The sequence below is a fragment of the Poecilia latipinna genome, unplaced genomic scaffold (genome assembly GCF_001443285.1).
Source record: "Poecilia latipinna isolate Pla-1442-1.1 unplaced genomic scaffold, P_latipinna-1.0 Scaffold600, whole genome shotgun sequence".
In the NCBI taxonomy this organism is placed as follows: domain Eukaryota; kingdom Metazoa; phylum Chordata; class Actinopteri; order Cyprinodontiformes; family Poeciliidae; genus Poecilia; species Poecilia latipinna.
The window spans coordinates 537,715-549,690 of record NW_015113216.1 but is presented as its reverse complement, the minus strand read 5'-3'; the positions used below and the strand labels follow the sequence as shown (position 1 = coordinate 549,690).

General features: G+C 40.4%; 1 protein-coding gene across 3 annotated transcripts in view; it reads left to right on the top strand.

Moving 5' to 3' along the window:
- The first annotated feature begins 934 nt into the window (after positions 1–934).
- Positions 935–11,976, top strand: part of rhobtb4 (Rho related BTB domain containing 4) — a 46,623-nt gene continuing 35,581 nt past the window's right edge. Inside the window, exons 1-2 of one of the 3 annotated variants that reach the window (XM_015042742.1) lie at positions 935–1,019; positions 1,785–1,908. The gene's annotated coding sequence lies outside the window, so the exon portion shown is untranslated. Of the gene's footprint in view, positions 1,020–1,225; positions 1,909–11,976 lie in introns of those variants that run through there. The other 2 variants (XM_015042743.1, XM_015042741.1) reach the window with 2 other exon arrangements.

The following is an 11,976-nucleotide window of genomic DNA, read 5'->3' as shown; positions in this document are numbered from 1 at the left end:
TAACACTCCTTTAAGTCTTTGCTAAGCAATAGTTTGAGTTGGTAACCTCTCCCACATGGTGAAAACACCTGTACTAATCTGATCTATATCCATGGTCCACCCAACAGTTTCAAAATGTCTTACATCAGCTTTGGCAATGATGAAACACCGGTGAAGGCTTTCAGTTAATTGCAATTGGTTAGCATTCTGCAGCCTTGCATAAACAGACTGACTTGGTTGGACATGCTAAAGTCTGAGCATATAAGCTTGAGATATACGCTCAAGTACTAAAGTGCCCCAGTGAAAAAAAATTGTAATGTTTTTGCACCGATTCCCAAAGCATGTGAGATTCAAAATTTGCCAAACGGTTTACCGCCACATCCATCTACCGTCTACATTCATGAGATGTGCAACCCGATTCTATTGACCCTCCCCCAACAGAATGACAAGCCCATTCAACAAAACCTTAATTTTAGATTAAATGTGTTATTATTTAAATAAACTAAATCATAGACTTGCTTGTAGCGAATCTATTTAAAACAATTAAATACTGAATAAATTACCATTTTTTTGTTGTTGTTGATAATATTTTTAGACGCGTCTATATGAAGCAGAACTGTAAATGCACGCAGGGTTCAACAAAAAGTCAATGGACGAACACAGCAGTGAGCGTCAGAGTCACACAATCATCGAGCACTACACGATGCTCCGTCCTTTATCCCCAGCTTCCATAGGAACTCGGTGGAAATTGAACCGCCTCACGTCTGCGCGCACCATCCCGGCTCGGAGAGGCTGGCTCCACTTTATGAATGGATGGGTGTGGCATGAGTGTCCATAATGAGGCTGTCGTCACCGCGCTTGTTGATAGGCTAACGGCGTGCTGCGAGTGAAGGATGGTCCCGGAGTGAAACACAGCTGCACCTCCACCACGGCGGTCACAAGAGGCAACGAAGGGAAGGAAAACAGAGAGAGAGAGAGGTGGAGAGCGCAGCGTCTTCACCCACTGCCCCGCGAGGACCAAACTTCTGGGTGACATTCTGGTGAGGACACAAACGTAGGGTGCACCGAAACAGAGCGCACAACGAGTTTTTGCTTTGATATGCGTGCTCACTTTACACCGAAAGTGTAAATCATGTGATGATCAGATGCGAGTTGGTAAAATCCTCTCGTCCGCCGTGTGTGTGCGTGCGTGTGTGTGTGTGTGTGTGTGTGTGTGTGTCTGCATCGGATCGATGGTTTTAGCTTAAGGTTGGACTATATGCTGCAGCCAATGCGGTGAGGAATATTACGGAGTAAAAACTGGCAGACAAAAGAAAGTCGATGCGAGGTCTCCCTCCGCCCCATGCGATCCCTCCTTGTAGGTGTGACTGAAGCAACAAAGGGACGCGGAGCAAACTCGCATCAGGACCACAAGCGGGACAAGTCTGCCCAGACAGAGCACACAATAGCGGCGGGGCGGGGTGTCGGGGGCTTGCAAACAACAGTGCGTCTGCTGGTTTTGCAATATGCAGCAGTATTCGTGTAATTGCCCTCCTCCTGGCGTCTCTCGACTACAGAAGTCGGGGATATTTTTCTCCTGTCAGCGCTGGCAGATCTTAACCCGACACGAAGCTGAACCGATAATTTGAAGACTTTTTGCAAGTCCGGGCTAAAGCGAGAGAGAGAAAGAGAGAGAGAGAGAGAGAGAGGGGGGGAAAAAGAGAAACGCCGCAAGTGTTACAATATGTCAGTTTTGATCTTAGATGCTGTCATCTTAGGCAGGACAGCATTGTTCTGAAGGGACCTCATTTGTTTGTTCGTTGCAGTTTAATAGGGAGAGGCGAGGGACGAGCGCTGCTCGGAGTAAACTGGAGAGATCAGAGCAAAGAGGTGTGAAGTCAGAGCGGACGTCAAGACCTGAGCTGAACACAGAGGCTAATGCGTTAAAAGGTAGGAGACACCATGCAGGACTTGTGATATAATCTTTATGCTCCTAAAAAAAAAAAAAAAAAGAATCTGCAGGATAGAGCAGATTACATGTGGACAGACAGCGAGGGGGGTTGCATAACGGTTCAGTTGGGGCTATTCAACTGCTCTGCACTTTATCGACAAACCTTACCCAGGACCTGCACAATAATCCCACTGCTTTTTAAAGTTCTGCTCCACAATGATTGATTTCCCAGCAAAGCTTAGGCACTTTAAGGTTCTGCTAATGGTCTAATTTAAGAGTTTCTGTTTTGTTTTTATGGAAGTTTGCAAAAAAAAAAAAAAAAATAGCATGGGTGTGTCACTTGAAATTAGTCCAAGACAAAACCTGCACACAAGTGATAGCAAACGTTGGAGAACGTGAGTGGGACAGTTTCAACGTTTGAAAAAATGTCTATGGAAGACCAAAAGTGCCACAATTTAAAACAGTCGCTACATGTTTATTTTAAGTGTGTGGCCAATTGACTAAAATTACTAACAGATCCATAAATAACACTATGCAATATAGAAACAACTAGATTATCCACTCATATGATGCCTGTTTAAAGGGCATGAATATATTTTTTTATCAGATGAATTTCTTTTTCAGTTGTGATTGAGCTTGTAGTTATATAGGTATGCTAATAATATCCGAAAATATAAAAAAGTAAATAAAACAAAACAAAAAAACAACGACCCCCCTCGACCCCTCCCCCTCCAAAAATAACAGGAATAATGTAGCTGAATAACCAGACAAAAGTTGCTAAAGTGGGAAGGCATTACATCTGAAACACTATCCCAGGCAGGTCAGTTTCCCAGTTGCTCTACTGTCCGTTTGAGCATGAAAGGCTTGGACATCCCTACCCTGGACCCTGGGGTCCGCTAGATTTCCTGATGGGTGCCGATGCACATTCCAGATTTTTGTGTTCAAGCTGGTTGTGCTTGCAGACAGCGAAAATAAGACGTCTGTCTCCAGATGGTAATGAAAACAGTCTGTCCAATCTGGAGCTAAACAAAGACAAAAATGGTTGTTTTTCCACCAACATAATGTGGGGAGATTGGCTGTATCTTTCAGTTCTTTTTCTTTTTCTTCTCCACTGAATACACTGTATGTAAACAATTGCATTATCTCCCCCTATGAGAGACACAGTGAAAAACATATTCATGCCTTGACAACAAGAATAGTCACACGAAAGAAATAGCGAAGAGTCCGTCTAGAATTTGAGCTTGTACGGTGAAGACCTAACAGTGGTTTGTCTTGTATTGAGGAGGAAGTAAAGATAGAATATTGTCTACAAGTTAGTGGTGTGTGCATCGTGCTAGTTTGAACCTGCCTGATAAGAAGGCTTTGATGTGGCAGGAGTTGGAAGCTGTGAATGAAACTGGCTTAGGTGACACTTTTCGCCCTCCAAAGTTTCAGGCTTGGTTCTTGAAATAAAACATTTATTATTTTTTTAGCCTGAAAGAGATTTCTGAGAAAAACCATGGAATGATAAAGAATTCAAAGAATGAATGCAAAGTCAACGTCAGCATAGCTCAGTTGTCTTTTTAATGTCACGTCTAATGATTTTACTCTGAAACATATCACGTAATGAGATTTATAAAGTAGCCCTCAAAAGTGTGTTTTTATTTTCAATAAAAAAAAAAAAATCCTTTTAGTTTTGCAAAACAACTAGTTTCTCAGCTTAGTTAAACACAAAGTTAAATCCTTCCTCCACTTGCACCACGCATTAGTGAGTTCAGCCTGAAGTCACTCTCTGTGTTCACAGACTGCAGTTTGGATTGCTGCAATTTTTGGCCCAAGCCTGGAAGGAAACTCTGTATCTGTGACAACAGCCAAAACACATATATCCCTGCTGCCTGCATGACATTTCCTGGATTTCTTTTCCTCGCCTCTCTCTGCCTTTATCATTCCTTCCCCGCAAAGCCCCGAAAATGGAGTGGGTGTGGGGATGGTTCGAGAGAGCTGACATCAGTTCCTCTGTTCCTGCCCACTCCTCAGTGTTTTTCTATCAGCTGTGGAATTTAAACCATTCTTTCTTTTGGGTGAGGCCCGTCCCTCTGTCTGCCCCTTGCTCAGAGTAACATTTTGTTTCTGAAGCGCCTCTGTGTATGCATGTGCATGTGGCTGGGTGGGTATGAGTGGGGCTTTCCAGTTGGGGTTGTACACCAAACATTTCTGGCTGCTGGTTAGCCATCTAGTGAGCCAAGTTCACACAGCTGGGAGCCGAATAAGAAGAAGAGTCTTTGTGAGAGCTGATCAATGTCCCACACACATGTGGGGTGTCTTTTAGTGCTTGCCTCAAATCGATTTTGCAGTTCTGCATTGCCTGTTCTGCATTATAAATACGGATTTGCAGCAGTGGTGATTTGTAATTATTAAAGTTGCATTCTGAAAAAGAGTCTCTTAGATGCATGCAGAGTTCTGCAGAGGCCAGTGTTCGCTGAAGAGCCTAAAGTATCTAACAGAGACTCATAGTGATCGCTCACAAGCGTCCTCCTTTCTCACCCGAACCACATGATGTTTGTCCTGTTTAGCAAGTCCTGAAAGGAGGAAAGGGAGAGAGGGGGCAAAGAATAACAAGAAAGAGAAAAAGAAGAAGAGGTGATGGCAAAGAGAGTTTGTTTCTCAGTGGCTGCTTCTTTCTTAAACGAGATGTCAGCGAGCAGAAGTTGTGTACGGAAAGAATGGAAAGCTGGTCAAGTTTGTCGAAAGAACTCTGGGGTAGGGTGCTAAGAGAGGAGGAGAGAAACAAATAAAACAGAAACCAAGCTGTGGAGAAGAGAAAGAAGGGAGGGCGGCGGAGGGCAGAACCAGAAGAAGAGGGACACCAAGGGGTTTTGGCTGAGGGGAAGTAAGTGTCGAGGTTGCTGTGGTACCAAAAAGGGGAGAAATTTCCAGATCGGACATGACTGTAAATATATATATAAAAATCATACAAAACATGTTGTTTGCACCCCTCCTCTACCTTCTTCTCTGTTTGAATAAAAATAAAATTAAACTATTTAAAAGTTAACCTATCTTTTAATCTATCAGTTTAGTGGGGTGAGGGTGAAAATCTATACTGTTATACCTATAAATTTATGTGGAGGTATGGTTGGGTTAGATTAAAATAACTTTTCAATTTAATATTTTTTAATCAGGCTTAGTTTGAATCTCACGTGATTAAGAATTTTTAAGAGAGACTTCTCTTTTTTTAGTAGGTAGGACTTAAATGATGACACTGAAAATCCCCAAAATATCTTGTAGATCTGTGAGGAGTGGACTTTTATGACAACAGAAATGTTGGTGGTTATCTGGATTTTGTATGTGGGAGGCATAGCAGTTCCGTCTTTGATATTTAGAAGTCAGATTTCGAAGCGTGGCCACACTCACATGGCTTAGAGTCAGCCTTTTCATCACTTTAGTCATCAATGCCTTTAAAAAAAACTTTTTAAGGTGGTAAGCAGAGTTAATCTCAAGTCTCAAGTGTGAAGAAAATTAAAGCTTTGATCCAAAATAGCTGACCTCCTGTAGGGTTTGGTTGGACTTTGACTCTATTGTTGATTCTAGGAAAATACATGTGATCCATATGTCATTTACATCAGTCAAAGCAGCAAGAGAACTGAATGCCTCTTAAAGGTGGTGCTGTAGATCCATTTTACCATGACCTGTACATTAATAATATATGTAACTTCCTGTTGTCAGTGAACCAGGCATTTACAGGTGATGTCAGACTGTAAATTTAGTTTTGTTGGAGATTAAATCTGAATCATTTTTGGGAAGTTTGGGGTGACTCTGACGTTCTGTGAATTGTGAAAAATGTGTCTTTTACCTTGAGATTTTCTGCGATGGACTGCCAATTTGTCCAAGGCATACTCTGTCTCTCGCTCAACAGGTACAAGGCCCCGTGTCGACCCTTCGAGGAAAAACGTGTTTAGATAATGGATGGATGTTGAGATTTCAGAAGTTGACATTAGGCAAGCATCTGCCAAAAACCATTTGATAACTTTAAACCCCACAAATCTCATAAATATAGTGAGGAACATGGAAACATTCAAACTGACAGGAGGTCAAAAAAGTCATGATTGTATAGGTTTTGGTTTTCAGCTCAATTCAAAATGGCTGACCTCCTAGTTGTTGAAGGAGATAGCCTCAAGATACTTTTGTGTAGGTTTGGGGTTCACACATGTAAGTGCCAAATCTCCTCAGCATAAAGATAATTCAAATATATATGGGATTGTTGCAAATTCCAATAGGTGAATAAATCTCCTTATTGGTAGACTACTCGACAAGCACTTGAATATATATATATATATATATATATATATATATATATATATATATATATATATATATATATATATATATATATATATATATATATATATATATCCTAAATTTATGAATGGATGAAGTCAGGATCTCACAGCTTGTGGGCGAAGACATAAGGAGTTTATGTGGTGAGAGAAGTGGATAAGGAGGTGTCGCATTATGAGCAAGGACAGGACAGACCAGAACTGCTAGATAAGAAAACTCAGTTCAGTTACGAGTGGTTGTCTCTGTCAAGTGATGGCTGATGAAACTCCTTTGGGCTGGAGCAAGGCCAGGGCCTGAAAGAGGGTCTGTGTCAGGAGGTCCAGGAAGCCTTCGCTGAGAGGGAGGAGTGTTACACAACATCACTGCTGATAGCACATACTATGTTGGATGCCAGAAAGATCAACACTACAATTTGGATGTCTTCATTCCTGATGGTGATTTTAAACTAAGTAAGCTAACTAAAACAAAAATGTCACTGATTTCCCTTTTCTTATGAATGTGAGTGTCTTTCGTGCCCTTCTGGTTTGGCATAATTTATATTCTACACTTTAAGCCGGAGGACATTCTGCCTGGCCACATTTTCTGCATTGCATAATTTTAAAATAACACATTAAGAGACGTCTGAGAGATGAGTGGGTCAGCTAGGATTACTACTGAAGACGAAATTTGAAGATGGCCAGTAAACAAAGTTTCAAAACAGGCATTGACCTAATGTGCACTTTCACTGTACCTAAACACTTTTTCATGGGAAATATGTACCAAATGCTGTGGCTCAGTCTGTGCCTGAGCAAGGGTTGCGCATTATAGTCCAAACGCCAAGGTGGGACAAATTTGTTGCTTGGCAGTACCTACTTTCTATGTTTGTTTGTGTCCATGTGATTTTCTGTAAACATAGCACTGCAGCAAATATATCCTCCTATGTGTTTGTTTGTGCAAATCCTATGTGCAATTTGATCCCGGGGTCTCTATTTTTCAGCATCTGCTTCACTCATTATGGCAGAAAGCTGATCCGCTTGGGTGAATTAGCCCCGACGTCAAATGACTGAGGGAATGCCAACTAGGAATTCAAGTATACGTGTGTTGAGCAATCAGACATTCGATTTCAGGCTATATAAAGTAAAGTAATGTTTTGATAGTGGAAGTTGTACATGCTTGCTTGCAGTAGGGGGATTCTTTACAGACAAACAGGTGTGTTGTGTTTCTGCATCCCCTGCAGGAGCCTGGAACTTGACCCACACACCATGTCCTTTACATGTCTGCATGGTCCCAAACACTCCCATATGTCAGGCTTCTGTGTTGTTCACACAGTGGTAATCTCTAGCGTCTCTCAGTTTTAGTACCTGCAAGCCTTGGCTGACTGTCTGCTTATTTTCCTGTTTGTTTTCCCATCTTGCCTGCCTGTCTATCCATCTGGCTTTCCTTTAAAATGAAGCTGCAGAACTCATTAACCGAGAGTCAAGAGAGCCCCAATTAGCAGCTACAGCAGCGTAGACAGCGTCAGTGCTCGGAGGGGAATATTAGAGTTAGTAAAAGATCAGAGTTTGGGGATTGTCCATAAAAGATGTGCGAGAGGGGAGGTGGGTTTCTGAGAGGATGACACTCCATGTTAGATGTCATGCACAGACTTGGATTTTGTCCTTCTTTTGGTACTAATTACAGCTGTTTCTGAATAAAGTAAAAGTGATTTCTGTAGTCACTCTTCCTTCTTTGTGCTTTTATATCATGACATAGACACAGATTAAGATTCAGATTCAGATTTACTTTATTTTGGTAAATAAACAACATAAAAAAGAAAACTCAATAAAAAGCAATTTCACAAACTAATAATTCACCAAAAAAAAAAAAAGGAATAAGCTGAAGCAAAGGCTTATACTTGAATTTAAAAGTCATCTAACACACCCAACCACATACACACAGTGGCACAAACAGCAATAAATTTTAACTCCTAAACAATGACAATGACACAATGAGACGTAAATGTCTTTACTCGGTTTGTGGGCACTAATCTGTGCTCTTGTATTGGAGGCTTTAAACTAATATCCAGAGAAGGAAACACCCAAGGGTGTCATTCCTAGAAACCAGTGTGAGACTTGTTGTTCTCTGGCTGGCACTCTCATGAAACTACAAGACTTAAATCGTGATTGTGTGTCTATAAAAATCAGCTTGTTAAGGTGTTTCCCTTTGCTGCTATTTTCTTTGTTGTGGGCCTGCCCAGTTTTTTTCTTTTTCTTCTTTACAGTTTTAGAGTGCTGATGCAACCTGACTGACACCCTCTCATCAGCCTCTCTCTCCATTTCTCACACATTCCTGAATGGATGAGTCAGTTATGGAAACCAATGGTAGCAACTCTGAGGACGAGAGCTCTGTCATCATCCTCGTCATTGATTGCCTGGGTCAGGCCTCTGTGGTTTGCTCCCAAATGAGTCTCTGAAACTGACTCACTGCGTACATTCAGAGAGACTGGATATTTTTAGCTTACCTACCTTCAGTTATGAGATTCTTAATGGGGATTTCATCTAAAAAAGTCAAAACCCTCACCCCACCCCCCAAAAAAACAAACTCTGTCCCACTCCAGAGTCTTCTGTATACAGGTCTTTGTATGGTATTCTCATATATTAAACTTAATCAGTTATCTGTCAGCTCAGATCTACTTCTTTGTCCCTGCTGAAAAAGCTTCCTGCTGCCACCACAATTTGGCCAAAGAATGTTTTATGGGAAGACATCCTCAGGTGATGCGTAATGATTATGGGTTTTCCTCTCATTTTTATTTACACTGATGTTAAACACAGCATGACTTTATTTTCCATATTAGTGACTTCCGACGTGATTAAAGACTGCTGAATTTAAATAACTTATTCACCGCTAGTTTATTTTCTTTTAAAAGATTTTGAAAACTCTATTGTTTTCCTCCCACTTGACAATCATGCACTATTTTTGTATCACATAAAACCCTCCAAAAATACACAGAGATTTGTGATTGTAGTGTGACAAAATGCAAACTCTTCAAGGAGTATGAATACTTATCTGAGATACTGTAACTTCTGTTGACTTTATTTTATCACTAAAGTTGAGTAATTCGAAGAATTTCAGAATATGGAAGATGAAGCATGCATTTTTAAACTGGGAAATTTACTGGTGCCACAGAAATCTGTAGACTTTTTTCCAAATGGAGTAATCTGAAAACAGACTGCTTTGCTGTCCGTTTTATCCCCCTTCTGTGTCTCACTGTAGAATGTATTACCCACATTTTAGCATAAATATTTCATCAAGCAAGCCATTATGATACTAAATATCAGGTGACACTTAACTTTGAAGCATTAGAAACCATCAGATACAAGTTTATGGAGAAATATTGACTTTTTGAGTCATCCTAAGCTCCATTATGTCTGTTTAAGGTTTCCTAGTCAATTGCCATTTACTTTCCCTTAGATAGAACGATAAGTAATACAGAGGGGTTTATTACGGGACATTAAGGCCTCATTCATCTGTTTTCTGTATCAAGTTAAGTTTGCAAAGGAGGAAGATCCAGACATCCCACTCCCCAGTGAAAATCTCCAGCTCATTCAGGGGGCTCCTCACCCCAGAGGTAATATTTAATCTCTCTTGTGAGTTCTGGGTCTTCCTTTAGTGGGATGTGTTTGGAAACCCCCCCAAAGGGAGGTGCTGAGGAGGCATCCTACTCACATGTCTAAACCACCCCAAGTGATCCCTGTTGATGAAATGGAGCAGCTGCTCAACTCTTAGGTGGTGCAACTTCAAATCTTTGCCTATAAGGTTGAGTCCAGCCACCTTATGGATGAAGCTCATTTTAGCCATCTCTGTGTGGGTTTTTGTTCTTTCGATCATGTCAAAAAATTAGAATATTTTGAAAATATTCTCATTTTCAAATATAATATTTTATATATTTTTGTCACATTTGAGAAAGTGAAACATATCTCAGAAAAATAGAATGAAATATTTCAAGCTTTCATCTCCTAAATTCTGTCTGAGATCATTTGAATGTTGCGAAAAAGTTAAGTATTGGAAACTCTTAGTGTCACCCCCTAATCAGCTAATTAACTAAAAACACCTGAGCCTCGAAATTTTCTCTCACTGAGCCAGAATGATACAGCCACGGGGAAGACTGACGGCTTGACAGATGTCCACAAAACAGCCATCAACACCCTTCACAGGGAGAGAAGGCACAGAAGACATTGCTGAAGAAGTTGGTTGTTCAAAGTCTGCATCCGAGCATAATCAGAGAAAATTGAGTGGAAGGAGAAGCAACATTTTCACCAGCAACAATTATAACTAGAGAGGCAAGAGAGGGTTCTCAAGCAAAATCCACTCAAGAAATTGAGGGATCTTCACAAGGATTGGACCGGCGCTGGAGTCAGCGCATCAAGCGCCACTATGCTCAGAAAAAGCCTGCGCATGGGCTACAAGCGTCTTACTTAGGCTAAGAAGAAAAAGAGTTGCACACGTTTCTCTGTTATCCAAAGTTTTCTTTTCAGATAAATGCAAAGTTTGCATTTGGAAATCAAGTTACCAAAGTCTGGAATAAGAGTGAAGAAGCACAGAATCCATGTTGCTGAAGTTTCCACTGTGAGTGATGATTTGGGGTGCCATGTTGTTGGCTGGGTTTGGTTCATCGTATTTTCTTTGAAGTCAACAGTGAACATAGCCATCTTGCAGGAGATTTTGGAGAACTTCAAAAAAAGTTGATTCATTGTGGTCTATGAATCAACTCAGTCTGCTGGCAGACTAACTTGACCTGAAACCCATAGAGTTGCTCTGGGGTATTGTCAAGAAAAAAAAAAGAAGAGAGAGGCACCACAACCACAACCACAGACTGCTTCCCTCGATGCCACACAGCACTGATGCAGTAATTAATCCATGCAAAATGAGACCCAACCAAATTCTGTGTGGATAGAAATTAACATACTTTTCAGAAACCTGGCACTTCTATTAAGAATATTTTTTTTATTGATATTATGCAATATTGAAGTTTCTGAAACACAGAATTTTGGATTTTTATTATCTGTAAGCCACATTTGGCAAAATTACAAGAAAATTAGGCTTAAAATGTGCATTTTAAGCCTTAAAGTACACATTTTTGGGCTTAAAATTTCATCTGCTTGTGAAAATAATAGAAGGGTTTCACTTTCTGAAATGACTGACAAAACATACTGAACCTTTTAAATTTAAATAATATTGTAAATACATTTTTCACAATATTCTATATGATTTTTTTTTAGATGTACCTGGGAGCAGCCCCACTTTTACAGCATATGAGGTCATATGCTGCTCAGTCATTTTTTTAAATAAATAATAAACTATATTTGGTTCCAAAAAAAAAGAGTCAATTTATAAGCCCTGTGGCAGGTGAATTCATTCCCATTTTAGACATTACAGTCTGATTTTAAACCCTTTGCCGTCTTTCAAATATTTCAAACATGTTTCTTTGCACTGCTCATTGGCAAATAAATGACATGTGGCCACAGTGTGAGATGATCATGTCAAGCTGTTTGTATACTATGCCACGGCGCAGCAGAACAGACATAACTGGACACTAGTATAGATTTTTCCATTGCACTATTTTTAGGATATCATGCTCGGTGTATCAGCTGTGTAGATTTGTAGGTAGATCTTAAATTAGAGACACAGGATAATTCCCTTTCAGCTGATCCAAATCGAAGGCATTGCATCTCATTGCATTGGGATGTGTATTATATTTATTTTAGGCCATCTGAAGGATTACTTGCTTCTTTATT